The sequence below is a fragment of the Oncorhynchus keta genome, unplaced genomic scaffold (assembly GCF_023373465.1).
Source record: "Oncorhynchus keta strain PuntledgeMale-10-30-2019 unplaced genomic scaffold, Oket_V2 Un_contig_541_pilon_pilon, whole genome shotgun sequence".
In the NCBI taxonomy this organism is placed as follows: domain Eukaryota; kingdom Metazoa; phylum Chordata; class Actinopteri; order Salmoniformes; family Salmonidae; genus Oncorhynchus; species Oncorhynchus keta.
The window spans coordinates 133526-149838 of NW_026288280.1; positions in this window are offsets into that span (position 1 = coordinate 133526).

Sequence of the window (16313 nt, forward strand, 5' to 3'; positions counted from 1 at the left end):
GAACTAATGGGGATCCATAATAAACCCAAGGAAGAGTAGCTGCTGCCTTGGCTGGAAGTTAATGGGGATCCATAATAAACCCCAGGAAGAGGAGCTGCTGCCTTGGCAGAAACTAATGGGGATCCATAATAAACCCCAGGAAGAGTAGCTGCTGCCTTGGCAGAAACTAATGGGGATCCATAATAAACCCCAGGAAGAGTAGCTGCTGCCTTGGCAGGAACTAATGGGGATCCATAATAAACCCCAAACAAATTATAATTGTTTGTGATCTGTGACAAAATGTAGGCTATTAATGGGCATATTGTATTTTATATATTTAATACATTACCTACAATCTACCTAAACTATAAATGATTAGGTGTATCTGTTTTTGTGTCATCTTTGATGATTTAAAATCCATTGTGTCCTCTGTCGTTGTTTCGTTGTTTACATTGGCAAATAAATCTAATCAAATTATAATCACAACACAGTTAGGGTTTATATTAAGAACTAAAACAGTTTGCAGCCTCTGTCTTTCTGCGGTAAGCTGGATAGCTGGATAGCTGGATAGCTGGATAGCTGGGTAACTGGAAGGCTGGATAACTGGATAGCTGGATAACTGGGCGGGGGTTGCTGTGTGGCCCATGGCGGGGGTTGCTGTGTGGCCCAGGGCGGGGGTTGCTGTGTGGCCCAGGGTGGGGGTTGCTGTGTGGCCCAGGGCCGGGGTTGCTGTGTGGCCCAGGAGCGGGGTTGCTGTGTGGCCCAGGGCCGGGGTTGCTGTGTGGCCCAGGGTGGGGGTTGCTGTGTGGCCCAGGGTGGGGGTTGCTGTGTGGCCCAGGGCGGGGGCTGCTGGAGCCAGGAGGCCAGCTATAAAGCTACTTTACAAGCATTGTAATGTCTTTCCACCCCAAATGAGATGGGGGAGCATCAGGAGGCCAGCTATAAAACTTGTTTCAGAGCATTAGACCAGGTTTAGGTATAAGAGTTATCCTTGTTTCATAGCATTAGACCATTATCCTCTATACATTTATTTTAGGGCGATCAATATTTATTTTATATCTTCCCAAAATGAGTTGTCAATCCATCTTGTCCTAGTGCTTTCTCTAATGATATTTCCTTAATGTCAAGTTCTTGCATGCTGATTTCACAGGTCGCTTAAAATGCTAACTTTATATTGGGGATATGTGGTTTCATGCTGATTTCAGAGTCACAGGTCTCTTAAAATACTAACTTTATATCGGGGATATGTGGTTTCATGCTTTCAAGAAAGTGAAACGATTCCTCAAAGGAGCGAATAATATAAATATAATATATAAACTAATACAGTTTGGTGTAAAATAATTTCTACTATTTCTACTTCTTCAGAGATCAATCTAGGATCTGTATATTCAACATCATCATGTGAATTCTCGCCTGTCTCTTCTAAACCACTAAAGCAACACAAGTTTCTCCCCTTCCTCTATCCATCTAGCTCCAAATCTAGCACCAACACCAAATCCAGCACCAACTTCACTAATGTCCAGCACCAACACCAAATCCAGCACCAACTTCACTAATGTCCAGCACCAACACCAAATCCAGCACCAACTTCACTAATGTCCAGCACCAACACCAAATCCAGCACCAACTTCACTAATGTCCAGCACCAACACCAAATCCAGCACCAACTTCACTAATGTCCTGCACCAACTTCACTAATGTCCTGCACCAACTTCACTAATGTCCAACACCAACTTCACTAATGTCCAGCACCAACTTCACTAATGTCCAACACCAACTTCACTAATGTCCAACACCAACTTCACTAATGTCCTGCACCAACTTCACTAATGTCCAGCACCAACTTCACTAATGTCCAGCACCAACTTCACTAATGTCCAACAACAACTTCACTAATGTCCAACAACAACTTCACTAAATACCAGCACCAACTTCACTAATGTCCTGCACCAACTTCACTAATGTCCAACAACAACTTCACTAAATACCAGCACCAACTTCACTAATGTCCAGCATCAACTTCACTAATGTCCAACAACAACTTCACTAATGTCCTGCACCAACTTCACTAATGTCCAACAACAACTTCACTAAATACCAGCACCAACTTCACTAATGTCCAACACCAACTTCACTAATGTCCAACACCAACTTCACTAATGTCCAGCACCAACTTCACTAATGTCCAGCACCAACTTCACTAAATACCAGCACCAACTTCACTAATGTCCAACACCAACTTCACTAATGTCCAACACCAACTTCACTAATGTCCAGCACCAACTTCACTAATGTCCTGCACCAACTTCACTAATGTCCAACAACAACTTCACTAAATACCAGCACCAACTTCACTAATGTCCAACACCAACTTCACTAATGTCCTGCACCAACTTCACTAATGTCCAACACCAACTTCACTAAATACCAGCACCAACTTCACTAATGTCCAACACCAACTTCACTAATGTCCAACACCAACTTCACTAATGTCCTGCACCAACTTCACTAATGTCCAACACCAGCTTCACTAATGTCCAACACCAGCTTCACTAATGTCCTGCACCAACTTCACTAATGTCCAACACCAACTTCACTAATGTCCTGCACCAACTTCACTAATGTCCAACAACAACTTCACTAAATACCAGCACCAACTTCACTAATGTCCAACACCAACTTCACTAATGTCCAACACCAACTTCACTAATGTCCAGCACCAACTTCACTAATGTCCTGCACCAACTTCACTAATGTCCAACAACAACTTCACTAAATACCAGCACCAACTTCACTAATGTCCAACACCAACTTCACTAATGTCCAACACCAACTTCACTAATGTCCTGCACCACCTTCACTAATGTCCAACAGCAGCTTCACTAATGTCCAACACCAGCTTCACTAATGTCCTGCACCAACTTCACTAATGTCCAACACCAACTTCACTAATGTCCTGCACCAACTTCACTAATGTCCAGCACCAACTTCACTAATGTCCTGCACCAACTTCACTAATGTCCTGCACCAACTTCACTAATGTCCAACACCAACTTCACTAAATACCAGCACCAACTTCACTAATGTCCAGCACCAACTTCACTAATGTCCAGCACCAACTTCACTAATGTCCAACACCAACTTCACTAAATACCAGCACCAACTTCACTAATGTCCTGCACCAACTTCACTAATGTCCAACACCAGCTTCACTAATGTCCAACAACAACTTCACTAAATACCAGCACCAACTTCACTAATGTCCAACACCAACTTCACTAATGTCCAGTACCAACTTCACTAATGTCCTGCACCAACTTCACTAATGTCCAACAACAACTTCACTAAATACCAGCACCAACTTCACTAATGTCCAACACCAACTTCACTAATGTCCAACACCAACTTCACTAATGTCCTGCACCAACTTCACTAATGTCCAACACCAGCTTCACTAATGTCCAACACCAGCTTCACTAATGTCCTGCACCAACTTCACTAATGTCCAACACCAACTTCACTAATGTCCTGCACCAACTTCACTAATGTCCAGCACCAACTTCACTAATGTCCTGCACCAACTTCACTAATGTCCTGCATCAACTTCACTAATGTCCAACACCAACTTCACTAAATACCAGCACTAACTTCACTAATGTCCAGCACCAACTTCACTAATGTCCTGCACCAACTTCACTAATGTCCAACAACAACTTCACTAAATACCAGCACCAACTTCACTAATGTCCAACACCAACTTCACTAATGTCCAACACCAACTTCACTAATGTCCAGCACCAACTTCACTAATGTCCTGCACCAACTTCACTAATGTCCAACAACAACTTCACTAAATACCAGCACCAACTTCACTAATGTCCAACACCAACTTCACTAATGTCCAACACCAACTTCACTAATGTCCTGCACCAACTTCACTAATGTCCAACACCAGCTTCACTAATGTCCAACACCAGCTTCACTAATGTCCAACAACAACTTCACTAATGTTCTGCACCAACTTCACTAATGTCCAGCACCAACTTCACTAATGTCCAACACCAGCTTCACTAATGTCCAACACCAACTTCACTAATGTCCTGCACCAACTTCACTAATGTCCAGCACCAACTTCACTAATGTCCAACACCAACTTCACTAATGTCCTGCACCAACTTCACTAATGTCCAGCACCAACTTCACTAATGTCCTGCACCAACTTCACTAATGTCCAACACCAACTTCACTAAATACCAGCACCAACTTCACTAATGTCCAACACCAACTTCACTAATGTCCAACACCAACTTCACTAATGTCCTGCACCACCTTCACTAATGTCCAACAGCAGCTTCACTAATGTCCAACACCAGCTTCACTAATGTCCTGCACCAACTTCACTAATGTCCAACACCAACTTCACTAATGTCCTGCACCAACTTCACTAATGTCCAGCACCAACTTCACTAATGTCCAGCACCATCTTCACTAATGTCCTGCACCAACTTCACTAATGTCCAGCACCATCTTCACTAATGTCCTGCACCAACTTCACTAATGTCCAACACCAACTTCACTAATGTCCTGCACCAACTTCACTAATGTCCTGCACCAACTTCACTAATGTCCAACAACAACTTCACTAAATACTAGCACCAACTTCACTAATGTCCTGCACCAACTTCACTAATGTCCAACACCAACTTCACTAATGTCCTGCACCAACTTCACTAATGTCCTGCACCAACTTCACTAATGTCCAACACCAACTTCACTAATGTCCAGCACCAACTAATGTCCAACACCAACTTCACCTCAAGTTCTCTCTTTTGCCTATTCATGGTTTTATGCTGAACAAAAATATAATTTCTAACATGCAACAATTCCAAAGATGTACAGTTCATAAGGAAAGGAAATCAGTCTATTGAAATAAATTAATAAATCATAAATCTATGGATTTCACGACTGGGAATACTGATATCTGTTCGTCACAGCTTAATTTCTTTATTTATTTATCCGTTATTTTACCAGGTAAGTTGACTGAGAACTCGTTCTCATTTGCAGCAACAACCTGGGGAATAGTTACAGGAGAGAGGAGGGGGATGAATGAGCCAATTGTAAACTGGGGATTATTAGGTGACCGTGATGGTTTGAGGGCCAGATTGGGAATTTAGCCAGGACACCAGGGTTAACACCCCTACTCTTATGATATGTGCCATGGGATCTTTAATGACCTCAGAGAGTCAGGACACCCAGGGTCCCAATCAAAAGACGGCTCCCTACACAGGGCAGTGTCCCCAATCACTGCCCTGGGGAATTGGGATATTTTTTGACTCGAGGAAAGAGTGCACGCCGTGGCCACGCACGCCTCCAACTCAATCATCAAGTTTGCGGACGACACAACAGTGGTAGGCTTGATTACCAACAACGACGAGACGGCCTACAGGGAGGAGGTGAGGGCCCACGGAGTGTGGTGTCAGGAAAATAACCTCACACTCAATGTCAACAAAACAAAAGAGATGATCAGGAACTTCAGGAAACAGCAGAGGGAACACCCCCCTATCCACATCGATGGAACAGTAGTGGAGAGGATAGCAAGTTTTAAGTTCCTCGGCATACACATCACAGACAAACTGAATTGGTCCACTCACACTGACAGCGTCGTGAAGAAGGCGCAGCAGCGCCTCTTCAACCTCAGGAGGCTGAAGAAATTTGGCTTGTCACCAAAAGCACTCACAAACTTCTACAGATGCACAATAGAGAGCATCCTGCCGGGCTGGTACGGCAACTGCTCCGCCCTCAACCGTAAGGCTCTCCAGAGGGTAGTGAGGTCTGCACAACGCATCACCGGGGGCAAACTACCTGCCCTCCAGGACACCTACACCACCCGATGTTACAGGAAGGCCATAAAGATCATCAAGGACATCAACCACCCGAGCCACTGCCTGTTCACCCCGCTATCAACCCTGCTTAGCTTCAGAAGCATGCCAGCAGTGGTATGCAGGGTGGTATGCTGCTGATCAGGACCAACCCTGCTTAGCTTCAGAAGCAAGCCAGTAGTGGTATGCAGGGTGGTATGCTGCTGATCAGGACCAACCTTGCTTAGCTTCAGAAGCAAGCCAGTAGTGGTATGCAGGGTGGTATGCTGCTGATCAGGACCAACCCTGCTTAGCTTCAGAAGCAAGCCAGTAGTGGTATGCAGGGTGGTATGCTGCTGATCAGGACCAACCCTGCTTAGCTTCAGAAGCAAGCCAGTAGTGGTATGCAGGGTGGTATGCTGCTGATCAGGACCGACCCTGCTTAGCTTCAGAAGCAAGCCAGTAGTGGTATGCAGGGTGGTATGCTGCTGATCAGGACCAACCCTGCTTAGCTTCAGAAGCAAGCCAGTAGTGGTATGCAGGGTGGTATGCTGCTGATCAGGACCAACCCTGCTTAGCTTCAGAAGCAAGCCAGCAGTGGTATGCAGGTGGTATGCTGCTGACCAGGACCAACCCAGCTTAGCTTCAGAAGCAAGCCAGCAGTGGTATGCAGGGTGGTATGCTGCTGATCAGGACCAACCCTGCTTAGCTTCAAAAGCAAGCCAGTAGTGGTATGCAGGGTGGTATGCTGCTGATCAGGACCAACCCTGCTTAGCTTCAGAAGCATGCCAGCAGTGGTATGCAGGGTGGTATGCTGCTGATCAGGACCAACCCAGCTTAGCTTCAGAAGCAAGCCAGCAGTGGTATGCAGGGTGGTATGCTGCTGATCAGGACCAACCCTGCTTAGCTTCAGAAGCAAGCCAGCAGTGGTATGCAGGTGGTATGCTGCTGACCAGGACCAACCCTGCTTAGCTTCAGAAGCAAGCCAGTAGTGGTATGCAGGGTGGTATGCTGCTGATCAGGACCAACCCTGCTTAGCTTCAGAAGCAAGCCAGTAGTGGTATGCAGGGTGGTATGCTGCTGATCAGGACCAACCCTGCTTAGCTTCAGAAGCAAGCCAGTAGTGGTATGCAGGGTGGTATGCTGCTGATCAGGACCAACCCTGCTTAGCTTCAGAAGCAAGCCAGTAGTGGTATGCAGGGTGGTATGCAGGGTGGTATGCAGGGTGGTATGCAGGGTGGTATGCAGGGTGGTATGCAGGGTGGTACGCTGCAGCGTTCAATAAAAACGTAGGTGTGTGGATCAGAAAACCAGTCTGATGTGCTTTGCATAGAGTTGATCAGGCTGTTAATTGTGGTCTGTGGAATGTTGTCCCACTCCCCTCCATTGGTGTGTGAAGTTGCTGAATATTGGCAGAAAATGGAGCACACTGTTGTACATGTCGATCCAGAGCATCCCAAACATGCTCAATGGATGACATGTCTGGTGAGTATGCAGGCCATGGAAGAACTGGGACATTTTCAGCTTCCAGCAATTGTGTACATATCCTTGCGACATGGGGCTGTGCATTATCATGCTGAAACATGAGGTGATGGCGGTGGATGAATGGCACGACAATGGGCCTCAGGATCTCGTCACGGTATCTCTGTGCATTCAAATTGACATCGATAAAATGCAATTGTGTTAATTGTCCGTAGCTTATGCCTGCCCATGAGCCACCATGGGGTACTCTGTGTCAAAACTGTTTCCCATGCTTGTTCAATGAACCATAAACAATTAATGAACATGCACCTGTGGAACGGTCGTTAAGAAACTAACAGCTTACAGACGGTAGGCAATTAAGGTCACAGTTATGAAAACTTAGGACACTAAAGAGACCTTTTTACTGACTCGACAAAAACACCAAAAGAAAGATGCCCAGGGTTCCTGCTCATCTGCGTGAACGTGCCTTAGGCATGCTGCAAGGATGTATGAGGACAGATGTGGCCAGGGCAATAAATTGCAATATCCGTACTGTGAGATGCCTAAGACAGCGCTACAGGGAGACAAGATGGACAGCTGATCATCCTCACAGTGACAGACCACGTGTAACAACACCTGCACAGGATCCGTACATCCGAACATCACACCTGCGGGACAGGTACAGGATGGCAACAACAACTGCCTGAGTTACACCAGGAACGCACAATCCATCCATCAGTGCTCAGACTGTCTGCAATAGGCTGAGAGAGGCTGGACTGAGGGTTTATAGGCCTGTTGTAAGGCAGGTCCTCACCAGACATCACCGGCAACAACGTCACCTATGGGCACAAACCCACTGTCGCTGGACCAGACAGGACTGGCAAAAAGTGCTCTTCACTGATGAGTCGCGGTTTTGTCTCACCAGGATTGATGGTCGGATTTGCATTTATCGTCGAAGGAATGACCTTTACACCGAGGCCTGTACTCTGGAGCGGGATCGATTTGGAGGTGGAGGGTCCGTCATGGTCTGGGGTGGTGTGTCACAGCATCATCGGACTGAGCTTGTTGTCATTGCAGGCAATCTAACGATGTGTGTTACAGGGAAGACATCCTCCCTCCTCATGTGGTAGCCTTCCTGCAGGTTCATCCTGACATGACCCTCCAGCATGACAACGCTGTGCATTACAGGGAAGACATCCTCCCTCCTCATGTGGTAACCTTCCTGCAGGCTCATCCTGACATGACCCTCCAGCATGACAACGCTGTGCATTACAGGGAAGACATCCTCCTCCCTCATGTGGTACCCTTCCTGCAGGCTCATCCTGACATGACCCTCCAGCATGACAATGCCACCAGCCCTACTGCTTGTTCTGTGTGTGATTTCCTGCAAGACAGGAATGTCAGTGTTCTGCCATGGCCAGCGAAGAGCCCGGAGCTCAATCCAATTGTCTCAATCCCACGTCTGGGACCTGTTGGATCGGAGGGTGAGGGCTAGGGCCAGGGCCATTCCCTCCAGAAATGTCCGGGAACTTGCAGGTGCCTTGGTGGTAGAGTGGGGTAACATCTCACAGCAAGAACTGTAATTTCTAGTGCACTCCATGAGGAGGAGATGTACTGCAGTACATAATTCAGCTGGTGGCCACACCAGATACTGACTGTTACTTTTGATTTTGACCCCCCTTTGTTTAGGGACACATTATTCCATTTCTGTTAGTCACATGTCTGTGGAACCTGTTCAGTTTATGTCTCAGTTATTGAATCTTGTTATGATCATAAAAAATATGTACACATGTTATGTTGGCTGAAAATAAACGCAGTTGACAGTGAGAGGACATTTCTTTTTTTTGCTGAGTTTATCTTATCATTTCAGGTGTTGCTAACCATAAATCTGTTCTGGATTTGCAGACTATTCTCTAATGACTGGATTCTTGTCCCTTCAAACATCTATAAGAGCATTTGAATGAGTGAAATCAAGTATGGTTAATTATTAAATGGTATTTACTATATTTAAAAGGACTGCTAATCAAGCCAGTCGTCAGGTGTCAAAGTAAAATCCCCACCAATCAAAATAAACTCTGTATGATAAAGATTCTTATTTTCAGAAATAACAATCAGTCACTTTCAATAACAACAGTTTGTTTGGGTTACTATTATTGTATCCATAAATATTCAACAAAATATAAAAGAATCCTTCAACAGTTAATCCAACAGCCAATCAGCTTTGAATGTATCTTCCCAGGGATTCGGTTGAAACATATGGCCACACCTCCAGGGATTCATATGGCCACACCTCCAGCGATTCATATGGCCACACCTCCAGGGATTCATATGGCCACACCTCCAGGGATTCATATGGCCACACCTCCAGGGATTCATATGGCCACACCTCCAGACCGGTTGGAGTCACGACTGAACACTGGTTTAACCAGAAGGTGGGACCAGCGTCACACGAATTAGTTTCTTGTATATGAATCATATCAATGGGCTTTTTTTGCTCTTTTCAAAATAGAAAAATAGCTTTCAGCTTCACATTGTCTTTTAAACCCTTTTTAACCCCTTGCGTTCAATGAAATCAAATATAGACTAGTTTTTAACGAGTCCCCGTCCGACGATACCCTTGGACAGGGCCAACCAGGCAGGATATAACCCCACTCACTTTGCTAGTTTTTAACGAGTCCCCGTCCGACGATACCCTTGGACAGGACCAACCAGGCAGGATATAACCCCACTCACTTTGCTAGTTTTTAACGAGGCCCCGTCCGACGATACCCTTGGACAGGACCAACCAGGCAGGATATAACCCCACTCACTTTGCTAGTTTTTAACGAGTCCCCGTCCGACGATACCCTTGGACAGGACCAACCAGGCAGGATATAACCCCACTCACTTTGCTAGTTTTTAACGAGTCCCCGTCCGACGATACCCTTGGACAGGACCAACCAGGCAGGATATAACCCCACTCACTTTGCTAGTTTTTAACGAGTCCCCGTCCGACGATACCCTTGGACAGGACCAACCAGGCAGGATATAACCCCACTCACTTTGCCAAAGCACAGACACCACACCGCTTGAGGGATATCAACAGACCGCTAACTTACTACCCTAAAACAAAGCGGAGTATAGCACAAGGAGATCCCCCCCGCAAGAACATCTTGGCCATGTTCTGTTATAATCTCCACCCGACACAGCCAGAAGAGGACTGGCCACCCCTCATAGCCTGGTTCCTCTCTAGGTTTCTTCCTAGGTTTTGGCCTATCTAGGGAGTTTTTCCTAGCCACCGTGCTTCTACACCTGCATTGCTTGCTGTTTGGGATTGTAGGCTGGGTTTCTGTACAGCACTTTGAGACATCAGCTGATGTACGAAGGGCTTTATAAATACATTCGATTGATTGATTGATTGATTGATTGATTGATTGATTGATTGAAGACCGGGCAGGAAGATCACGTCAATGACTCAATCCACTCACGTTGAGTATAGCACCAAAAAGCTTGTCAGGACGTGATGCACCCCTCCTAGTAACGGCATGGAAGAGCACCAGTAAGCCAGTGACTCACAAATCCTAGTGACGTCATGGAAGAGCACCAGTAAGCCAGTGACTCACCCCTCCTAGTGACGGCATGGAAGAGCACCAGTAAGCCAGTGACTCACCCCTCCTCGTGACGGCATGGAAGAGCACCAGTAAGCTAGTGACTCAGCCCTCCTAGTTACGACATGGTAGAGCACCAGTAAGCCAGTGACTCACCAATCCTAGTGACGTCATGTAAGAGCACCAGTAAGCCAGTGACTCACCCCTCCTAGTGATGGCATGGAAGATCATCAGTAAGCCAGTGGCTCACCCCTCCTAGTAACGGCATGGAAGAGCACCAGTAAGCCAGTGACTCAGCCCTCCTAGTGACGGCATGGAAGAGCACCAGTAAGCCAGTGACTCAGCCCTCCTAGTGACGGCATGGAAGAGCACCAGTAAGCTAGTGACTCAGCCCTCCTAGTTACGACATGGTAGAGCACCAGTAAGCCAGTGACTCACAAATCCTAGTGACGTCATGGAAGAGCACCAGTAAGCCAGTGACTCACCCCTCCTAGTGACGGCATGGAAGAGCACCAGTAAGCCAGTGACTCAGCCCTCCTAGTTACGACATGGTAGAGCACCAGTAAGCCAGTGACTCACAAATCCTAGTGACGTCATGGAAGAGCACCAGTAAGCCAGTGACTCACCCCTCCTAGTGACGGCATGGAAGAGCACCAGTAAGCCAGTGACTCACCCCTCCTCGTGACGGCATGGAAGAGCACCAGTAAGCCAGTGACTCACCCCTCCTAGGGACGTTATGGAAGAGCACCAGTAAGCCAGTGACTCACCCCTCCTAGTGACGGCATGGAAGAGCACCAGTAAGCCAGTGACTCAGCCCACCTAGTGACGGCATGGAAGATCACCAGTAAGCCAGTGACTCAGCCCTCCAAGTGACGGCATGGAAGAGCACCAGTAAGCCAGTGACTCACCCCTCCTAGGGACGGCATGGAAGAGCACCAGTAAGCCGGTGACTCACCCCTCCGAGGGACGGCATGAAAGAGCACCAGTAAGCCAGTGACTCAGCCCTCCTAGTGACGGCATGGAAGAGCACCAGTAAGCCAGTGACTCACCCCTCCTAGGGACGGCATGGAAGAGCACCAGTTAGCCAGTGACTCAGCCCTCCTAGTTATGGCATGGAAGAGCATCAGTAAGCCAGTGGCTCACCCCTCCTAGGGACGACATGGAAGAGCACCAGTAAGCCAGTGACTCACCCCTCCTAGTGACGGCATGGAAGAGCACCAGTAAGCCAGTGACTCAGCCCTCCTAGTGACGGCATGGAAGAGCACCAGTAAGCTAGTGACTCAGCCCTCCTAGTTACGACATGGTAGAGCACCAGTAAGCCAGTGACTCACCAATCCTAGTGACGTCATGGAAGAGCACCAGTAAGCCAGTGACTCAGCCCTCCTAGTGACGGCATGGAAGAGCACCAGTAAGCCAGTGACTCAGCCCTCCTAGTGACGGCATGGAAGAGCACCAGTAAGCCAGTGACTCAGCCCTCCTAGTGACGGCATGGAAGAGCACCAGTAAGCTAGTGACTCAGCCCTCCTAGTTACGACATGGAAGAGCACCAGTAAGCCAGTGACTCACCACTCCTAGGGACGTTATGGAAGAGCACCAGTAAGCCAGTGACTCGCCCCTCCTAGTGACGGCATGGAAGAGCATCAGTAAGCCAGTGGCTCACCCCTCCTAGGGACGGCATGGAAGAGCACCAGTAAGCCAGTGACTCACCCCTCCTAGTGACGGCATGGAAGAGCACCAGTAAGCCAGTGACTCAGCCCTCCTAGTGACGGCATGGAAGAGCACCAGTAAGCTAGTGACTCAGCCCTCCTAGTTACGACATGGTAGAGCACCAGTAAGCCAGTGACTCACCAATCCTAGTGACGTCATGGAAGAGCACCAGTAAGCCAGTGACTCACCCCTCCTAGTGACGGCATGGAAGAGCACCAGTAAGCCAGTGACTCAGCCCTCCTAGTGACGGCATGGAAGAGCACCAGTAAGCCAGTGACTCACCCCTCCTAGTGACGGTATGGAAGAGAACCAGTAAGCCAGTGACTCAGCCCTCCTAGTGACGGCATGGAAGAGCACCAGTAAGCCAGTGACTCAGCCCTCCTAGTTACGACATGGTAGAGCACCAGTAAGCCAGTGACTCACCAATCCTAGTGACGTCATGGAAGAGCACCAGTAAGCCAGTGACTCACCACTCCTAGGGACGTTATGGAAGAGCACCAGTAAGCCAGTGACTCACCCCTCCTAGTGACGGCATGGAAGAGCACCAGTAAGCCAGTGACTCAGCCCACCTAGTGACGGCATGGAAGATCACCAGTAAGCCAGTGACTCAGCCCTCCAAGTGACGGCATGGAAGAGCACCAGTAAGCCAGTGACTCACCCCTCCTAGGGACGGCATGGAAGAGCACCAGTAAGCCGGTGACTCACCCCTCCGAGGGACGGCATGAAAGAGCACCAGTAAGCCAGTGACTCAGCCCTCCTAGTGACGGCATGGAAGAGCACCAGTAAGCCAGTGACTCAGCCCTCCTAGTGACGGCATGGAAGAGCACCAGTAAGCTAGTGACTCAGCCCTCCTAGTTACGACATGGTAGAGCACCAGTAAGCCAGTGACTCACCAATCCTAGTGACGTCATGGAAGAGCACCAGTAAGCCAGTGACTCACCCCTCCTAGTGACGGCATGGAAGAGCACCAGTAAGCCAGTGACTCACCCCTTCTCGTGACGGCATGGAAGAGCACCAGTAAGCCAGTGACTCACCCCTCCTAGGGACGTTATGGAAGAGCACCAGTAAGCCAGTGACTCACCCCTCCTAGTGACGGCATGGAAGAGCACCAGTAAGCCAGTGACTCAGCCCACCTAGTGACGGCATGGAAGATCACCAGTAAGCCAGTGACTCAGCCTTCCAAGTGACGGCATGGAAGAGCACCAGTAAGCCAGTGACTCACCCCTCCTAGGGACGGCATGGAAGAGCACCAGTAAGCTGGTGACTCACCCCTCCGAGGGACGGCATGAAAGAGCACCAGTAAGCCAGTGACTCAGCCCTCCTAGTGACGGCATGGAAGAGCACCAGTAAGCCAGTGACTCAGCCCTCCTAGTGACGGCATGGAAGAGCACCAGTAAGCCAGTGACTCAGCCCTCCTAGTGATGGCATGGAAGAGCATCAGTAAGCCAGCGACTCACCCCTCCTAGGGACGGCATGGAAGAGCACCAGTAAGCCAGTGACTCAGCCCTCCTAGTGACGGCATGGAAGAGCACCAGTAAGCCAGTGACTCAGCCCTCATAGTAACGGCATGGAAGAGCACCAGTAAGCCAGTGACTCACCCCTCAAGTGACGGCATGGAAGAGCACCAGTAAGCCAGTGACTCACCCCTCCTCGTGACGGCATGGAAGAGCACCAGTAAGCCAGTGACTCACCGCTCCTAGGGACGTTATGGAAGAGCACCAGTAAGCCAGTGACTCACCCCTCCTAGTGACAGCATGGTAGAGCACCAGTAAGCCAGTGACTCAGCCCTCCAAGGGACGGCATGGAAGAGCACCAGTAAGCCAGTGACTCAGCCCTCCTAGTGACGGCATGGAAGAGCACCAGTAAGCCAGTGACTCACCCCTCCTAGGGACGGCATGGAAGAGCACCAGTAAGCCAGTGACTCACCCCTCCTAGGGACGGCCTGGAAGAGGACCTGTAAGCCAGTGACTCAGCCCTCCTAGGAGAGGAGAGGAAGAGAGGTGAGGAGGTTGAGAGAAGATAGGGAGCTGTCAACAGCTCATCAGGCAGCGGTAGACAGCTGGGGCCAACCAAGTAATTTATGGCACCAGTAAGCCGGTGACTCACCCCTCCGAGGGACGGCATGAAAGAGCACCAGTAAGCCAGTGACTCAGCCCTCCTAGTGACTGCATGGAAGAGCACCAGTAAGCCAGTGACTCACCCCTCCTAGGGATTGCCTGGAAGAGCACCAGTAAGCCAGTGACTCACCCCTCCTAGGGACGGCCTGGAAGAGCACCAGTAAGCCAGTGACTCACCCCTCCTAGGGACGGCCTGGAAGAGCACCAGTAAGCCAGTGACTCACCCCTCCTAGTTACGGCATGGAAGAGCACCAGTAAGCCAGTGACGCACCCCTCCTTGGGACGGCATGATAGAGCACCAATAATCCAGTGACTCACCCCTACTAGGGAAGGCATGGAAGAGCACTAGTAAGCCAGTGACTCAGCCCTCACAGCACAGAAGAGCACCAGTGAGCCAGTGACTCAGCCCTCCTAGTGACGGCATGGAAGAGCACCAGTAAGCCAGTGACTCACCCCTCCTAGGGATGGCATGGAAGAGCACCAGTAAGCCAGTGACTCACCCCTCCTAGGGACGGCCTGGAAGAGCACCAGTAAGCCAGTGACTCAGCCCTCCTAGGGACGGCCTGGAAGAGCACCAGTAAGCCAGTGACTCACCCCTCCTAGGGACGGCCTGGAAGAGCACCAGTAAGCCAGTGACTCACCCCTCCTAGGGACGGCCTGGAAGAGGACCAGTAAGCCAGTGACTCACCCCTCCTAGGGACGGCCTGGAAGAGGACCAGTAAGCCAGTGACTCAGCCCTCCTAGGGACGGCCTGGAAGAGCACCAGTAAGCCAGTGACTCACCCCTCCTAGGGACGGCCTGGAAGAGCACCAGTAAGCCAGTGACTCACCCCTCCTAGGGACGGCCTGGAAGAGCACCAGTAAGCCAGTGACTCACCCCTCCTAGGGACGGCCTGGAAGAGCACCAGTAAGCCAGTGACTCACCCCTCTTAGTGACGGCATGGAAGAGCACCAGTAAGCCAGTGACTCACCCCTCCTAGGGACGGCCTGGAAGAGCACCAGTAAGCCAGTGACTCACCCCTCCTAGTTACGGCATGGAAGAGCACCAGTAAGCCAGTGACGCACCCCTCCTTGGGACGGCATGGTAGAGCACCAATAATCCAGTGACTCACCCCTACTAGGGAAGGCATGGAAGAGCACTAGTAAGCCAGTGACTCAGCCCTCACAGCACAGAAGAGCACCAGTAAGCCAGTGACGCACCCCTCCTTGGGACGGCATGGTAAAGCACCAATAATCCAGTGACTCACCCCTACTAGGGAAGGCATGGAAGAGCACCAGGAAGCCAGTGACTCACCCCACCTCGTGATGGCATGGAAGAGCACCAGTAAGCCAGTGACTCAGACCCTGTTAGAGTTAGGGTTAGAGGCAGAGAATCCCAGTGGAGAGAGGGGAACCGGCCAGGCAGAGACAGCAAAGGCGGTTCGTTGCTCCAGAGCCTTTCCGTTCACCTTCACACTCCTGGGCCAGACGACACTCAATCATATAACCCACTGAAGAGATGAGTCTTCAGTAAAGACTTAAAGGTCGAGACCGAGACTGCGTCTCTGCGTTTCTCAAATAGACAGGCAGACCATTCCATAAAAATGTAGCTCAATAGGAGAAAGC